This window comes from Macaca nemestrina, chromosome 5 (assembly GCF_043159975.1).
Source record: "Macaca nemestrina isolate mMacNem1 chromosome 5, mMacNem.hap1, whole genome shotgun sequence".
In the NCBI taxonomy this organism is placed as follows: Eukaryota; Metazoa; Chordata; class Mammalia; order Primates; family Cercopithecidae; genus Macaca; species Macaca nemestrina.
Genome location: NC_092129.1, coordinates 173,732,082 through 173,738,164, shown reverse-complemented (window position 1 = coordinate 173,738,164; position 6,083 = coordinate 173,732,082).

Genomic DNA, 6,083 nt, shown 5'->3' with positions numbered 1-6,083 from the left:
CAACTGAGGTTTGGTTTAGGGTTTGCTTTCCCATGACAGATAAAATCACTGAAGTGATTTCACCGCTGCTTCTAATTAGAGGGGAGCTTTAAAAGAAGCCACAGGATTTGGGGCTCCTGGAGCTCACCTCCCTCAGGAGCCGCACCTGGCCGGCAGGGAGGTGAGGGTGAGGAGAATGGCCTCGGGCCACACTCTCCCAGAGACAGTGCCAGTCCCATTCCTGCGGCCATGAGATCGAATTGTCCTGGGTGTGGGCCTGGGGCTCCTGGGGCAGGCCCAGTTACCCTCCCAGGCTGCTGTAGCTGGGACTTGGAGACGAACAGAGAACCAGTTTTAAATCATCTTCTCTGACATGTCAGGCAAATATGTGTAAAAGGTCAGCTCCACGCTGTGGAGCAGAGGTCTGTTCCCCAGGCACCAAAGCCTCCCCTTTCTAACCGTGCCCGAGAACCTCCGACCCCCGGACCTGTCCAGGCGGCTTTGCACCCTCTCGGCGTTCCCAGGGGTGGGGTGGAGGTGCCTCTCCCTGGAGTCCTCTTATAGCTTCCGCATTTTATTCATCCCTGGGCTACAGGACTTTCATCCCAGTACCCATCCTTTAGTTGATTTAAAACTTTCTGGGACCTGCCTTAGAATCTTGCTCAAGTCTGGGGGTTTCTGTGGGTAGCTTTTTTGGTTTGTTTTGTTTTGGTGAGAATTTAAATAAATTAGATGACGTTTTTAACTAATAAGTACACCTTCCCTGGCTTCTTCCAGAAAGTGGAAATATAGGGCGGTGACTAACTTTTCAGAGTGGAAGACACGCACGAAGGGAGCTCCTGCAGCTCTCCGGGATTCAGGCGGAGGTCGCTGTGCTCTCTTAAAAGTGAGCGGCGGTTTCAACCTGCGGTCGCTTCGCCTCGCCAGCGCGGGGGAAACACTGGCTGGAGGCGACCTCGGGCCCAGCCGGACAGGCCGGGCCGAGCCTAGGAAGGGCTGGCGGGCGCGTCCCAGGGCCAGGGTGGGGCTTGGGGAGCGCCGTCTCCACCCTCGGTACTTTTGGGGTGGGGAACCTGAGCGTGCGGAAAGCGGGAGGCAGAGCTGAGAGCGGGGTTAAGCGCGAAGCTAAGGCACCGCATAGGGTTGGGTGGGAATGGGCAGGGTGACCTGGAAGCGAAGCACCCCGGGCCTTAGGAGAGAGGACCGTCGGCAGCTGTGCACATCCTAGCGGGAGGATGATGTGGGAGAGAGGCGGAGGGACGTGGAATGCGGGAGCTAGAATTTAGTTTTGCAGTAAGATCACTTGGGGTCCACATTCAGCTCCGATATATATACGTGTAGGGGCTGTGTGATCCTGGGGAAGTTACTGACCTTGTGAAAACTTCTGTTTTCTGGTTTGTAAAGTGGCTAATTGGTGGGAATTCAATAGGAGACTGTACGCAAAACGCTTAGCACAGCGCCTGGCCAACAGTGTGCTTTCAAGAAAGGCTGCTGAGCCGTGTCCAGGACGGTCTACATAGCCCCACGTCCAAGATGAGTTCACAGCGCCCAAGACCTGTTCAATTCAAGATGATGTAAACTGCATTGCCCTTCTTAGACACACCGCAGCCAGGAACTGGTCATCTGCACCTCCCGCGATTTCCCCCTCAGAACCCCAGTCCTGCCAGATTTACGTCCTTCCCTTGTTCCTCAAACACCTGCTGCACCGCTCAGAGCTTTGCCCCACCCGGACCTCCTCCGCAGCTCCGCACCAGCGAGACTGCCCCACCTCCGGGGGTGCCATGATTGGCGAGGGATGGGGGATGCCTCCCAGCTTCATCAGCTCTCTGGGTTCCAGACAAACGTTCCGGAGAGCCAGCTGCTCCCAGTGCGGGCAGGCCCAAGGCCACTAACTGCACTTGGCGACCCACCTCTGCGTCCAAGAGGCCTCGGAAAGTGCGGCCTTGGGGCTCTTTTGCATCAGAGACCAGCGGCACCCCGCTCCTCTCCCTGGGATGGGAGAGGGAGAGCCGCGGAAGTTCCCCAGCCACTCCTGGCGCTGCCACCACGAAGCAGGTTCCGTAGCTAACAGGGCCTGGGACACTGAACCATATCGCAAATTTTTCTGTGCCTCACTCAGTAAGGGAAGCCTGTGCTGCGGGGAGGGGCGGGATGACCTGGTGTTGGATTGAGCGGAGCTCCCACCTTCAGGTAATGCTGAGCTCAGGCTCTCTGAGGCCTACGGTGTCAGAAACGCCGGTGGAACCCATTCTCCGCCAACAACCCTCCTCCCAGGACCATCAGCCCCAAAGTTGAGGGAGTAATCTCTGCGTTAGGGTTAGCCCTGCTTGAGCCTCATTTTCACTCCACCCCTTCACTTACCATCAAGCACCATACCCCTAGCGATTTCGCCCAGAGTTCTTTAAAGGAACTTGGATATCTGTACCCAAGTCTGAGCGATGAGTCCATTCGGGTGATAACCTCGGCTTCGCTTTTTCACTGGGGAGTTGAAGATCCCTGGGCAGGTGGGGTGACCCCTGGCTGCACTTCTCTCCTCTTCCCCTGTCTCCCACAGTGGCTGCTCTTCCCTGCCCTCGGCAGAGCAAACCTAACTCAAACTTGGTTCCTTCTTGGTCTCCCTTGGAATGGTAAACTGGCCGTCAGGGTCGGGGCCAGAAAGAAGGAAAATTGGGCTACTCGAAGGAAAAGGTGAGGGAAATTGAGTGGCATGACTCTCCAATTGGATTAGGGCAAAGGAATTACCAGTAGAATTACCAGCAACCACAGAAGAAATTAGCCAAATCTCTTAGCAAAGGTGTCCAGGGAGAAGGTGAAGAAGGGAGGGTGTGCATTAGGCGTGTCCCACTGTGGCTCTCCAGAATGCACGCTTTCAGCTGACGGCAGTGGGCACAGGCCCGAGGTGTGCAGCAAGCTGGGAAGCTAAAGATGCCCTGGAGACTGGAGGAGCGCGTCACCGGTCAGTGCGCCCCCTCCAAGAGCGGCCTCTCGGTCTTCTCGGCCTTAGGCGACAGGTGCAGCAGCTGTCTCTGCTGCCCGCTGTGCCAGGGCGGCTGCCGAGCACTGGTGCGGAACCACTATCGGAACGAGTTTGCGCTTCTGTTTACAAAGCAATCCTGCTATCAAAAGAGGAACAAAATCACCACTTATCACACCCTGTCATAAAGTAATCTGCCCTGGAGGGAAACCCTAGTGGAGAACTGCGGGTGTGTGTGTGTGTGTGTGTGTGTGTGTGTGTGTGTGTGTGTGTGTTGGGGGAGGGGGGATGGAGGAAAGGGGACTCTCCCAACTCTTCTTCAGAGTAAATCGCTGGGATGCTTCGTGTCCGGACCGGCCTGGAAAGAAGGAGGATACCATGAACTGTGGAGCTGGGGTGTGACAGGGACGCCCCTCCAGGACTGGGCCTGGGAGAGTGCAGAATGGTTCTCTTGGATCTTTAGAATGGGCACATCTGCAGCCCCCCACTCCAGTGTTTACTTTCCTAGCGTCTTTGAAGATACTCCCAAGGACCCCCAAAATAGATCAGCAGAAAGTTCTGGGGGTGGGGGAGTGAAAAAGCAAGTTCTTGAAGACTGTAAGATCCCTTTTCGCATCCTCAACAACTGGAGTATGCAGGGAATTCCTGACCAGTGGAGGAGGGTTTTGCTCTCTCCAATCCCTTGTCTCCCCGCAGCCCCATGTTATGCACTTGTTCTTGGAGAGATGGAGGTTAAGGAAGTATCAGGCAGTTCTCACTGCAAAGAAATGGTGCAGAAATAAGAGAGAGAGAGGATGAAACCCTAGGAAGTTATTAGTGATCCCTGACCCGACCCAGCCACCGGGGGGTTATCTGTTTCCAGGTCCCGCCTTGTATAAAGTAAGGTGATAAACGCTTTAGGCAGCCAAGTCCAAGCACAGCTGGGTGCCTGGCGGGTTTGGGAGGGGGGTGGTCCTCTGTGGTGCCTCTGCCTCTGGAGTTACCTTTAGGAAAGGCCAAGAGAACTATCCTCCCCTCCATGTCGGCTGAAAAGGGGCTATTTTGCTAGTCTTGGTATCAGTAATTCACCACTTAATATAACCAGGTTTTAGATTTGTATATGAGCGATCCTGGACATCCAATACCGCCCCCCAGTTCCCCAGCACCACTCCTGGACATTCTAGACACCATCCAGGCTTATTCTGCAGCCAGTCTTAAAATAGCAGATCCATTTTGGGGGAGTCTGGATGCAAGTGCATGTGATCCAGCCTGAATTTGAGACTCTCAGTTTCCTTAACACCAGCTTGAAAAGTCTGCAATCACTAGCCCTGAGAGATTACTTTGATTCCTAATGGGATATCCTGAGTCAGGGTGGCTGAAAAGAGCTACCAGTTTACCTTGTAACTGGTAGGCAGAATTCTCAATGCTAAGTTATCACTTGCACTTATTGAAGGCCTGGGGGAGATGGTTTCATCCTTCATAATTCCTATACGGCTGATGCCAGTGGAGAGTCAATGTTTTGCTGTGTCTCTGTGCAAAAAAAAAAAAAAAAAAAAAAAACCAAAGCAAAACAAAAAACAAAAACAACAACAACCTTGTAAGATGAGGGATTGTACTTTTCAATGACTAGGGAGCTAGTTCCAAAGCTGGCACAATCGCCAAGAGCTAAATGGAAGAAGGTCTCTGCTCCTTCTCCAAAAAACCTTTCCTGGGGATAATGGGTGACTTAGCGCAGTGGCCTTCAAACTTTGCTGTGTATTAGAGTCAGCTGGAGGGTTGTAAAGTCCCGATGCCTGAGCGGCTCAACACAACAAAGAAATCAGAATATCTGGGAGTAAAACCTAGATTTGGGAACTATTTAGGGCAAGTCTGCGTCGATCTGTAGCAGAGTTTTGGAACTGACTTTCTAAACTGCAGCCACTCCTCATCTTTGGCCTTGTGAAAAACTTGAGACCCCGGCTTTATCAGTCCCCCTTTTGAAAAACAGGGCGTGTCTCAGTCCTAGGTATGCAAAGCTAAACCTCTCAAACTGCTGTGCATTCGAATTAGCCAACTTAAGAACAAGTCCAACAGCACTGCTAAGCAAGAGCCTAAAAACTCAGCGTTTCCCGACATCTCTTGGCGGCGTTGGCTGTTTGCCCGGGACGCTGGTTTAGAAGCACAGTATAGGGTGTCTTTACATCTAAGAAATCGAGACAGCCTCTAGGTTAGAATAAAGTTTACTCTGGACCGGGCATAACTTCACTCCACATCTGGGCTTCTTTTTCTCCAGTTTCCACACTTCTGCCTTTTCTTTCCCCACTTTCCAACTCCTAGCGCGCTACTTTGACGTCTCAGTCTCGTTCGCTAAGCCCATGCGCCTGGGACTTGTTCTTTGAATCTCAAGTCCGAAAAGCCAGGAATCCTGGATCATGGACTTCTTCCTGCTAAATCAGAGAGACTGAAATTTCGCTCTCCTCTCCATCCTACTTCTCCATCCCAAACTCGCTAGGTTAAGTTCGCTGACCAGGTGCGCACCCAATGGCAGCGCCCTCTCCAACATTTTCCCCACCAGAGAGGCAAGTGTCCTACATTTGTACATAAAGGTCCCTGAGTCGCTGGGTGGAGAGGCTCGGATGTCTTTTCCTGGAGCGGGCCTCGGGGAGCTGCAGCAGCCCCAGTCTCAGGCACCACTGCCAGGCGAGCGCGCCTTGGGCTCGCGGCTCCGCACGCAGCTGGAGGCCTGGGCCGCTGACCCTCTGGCCACTTAGTCGACCCGAGGATGTGTGCCCCGGGGCTCGGTCTTGCCGCGGGTGAGGACGGCTGGTCACCATTCAGGGTGCAGGTGTCATGGCCTGGAAATGTCAATATCTGAGCTAACAGGTGGGCGTCTCTCCCCAGCAGTGCGGTGGCCGCTGGCTCGCAATGCGCTCCAGCTTTCAGCGTCGCCGCCGCCGCGCCTTTGCTCTGCGGACCCAGCCAGTTCCCGGGTGGCGCAGTTGGGTGGCTCCGAGGCCTGCCCCCTTGGGCTGCGGCGGGAGGCGGGGACCGCAGTGCCGAGTGTAGTGCGCCCCCGCCGGGCTGGCAGTTCCCGCTGCGCTCTGGCCTCTGCCGGGAGGGCGCTCTGGCGCCAAACCCGGGCGGGCCGGGGGGTGGGAAGCCGATTGGGCTT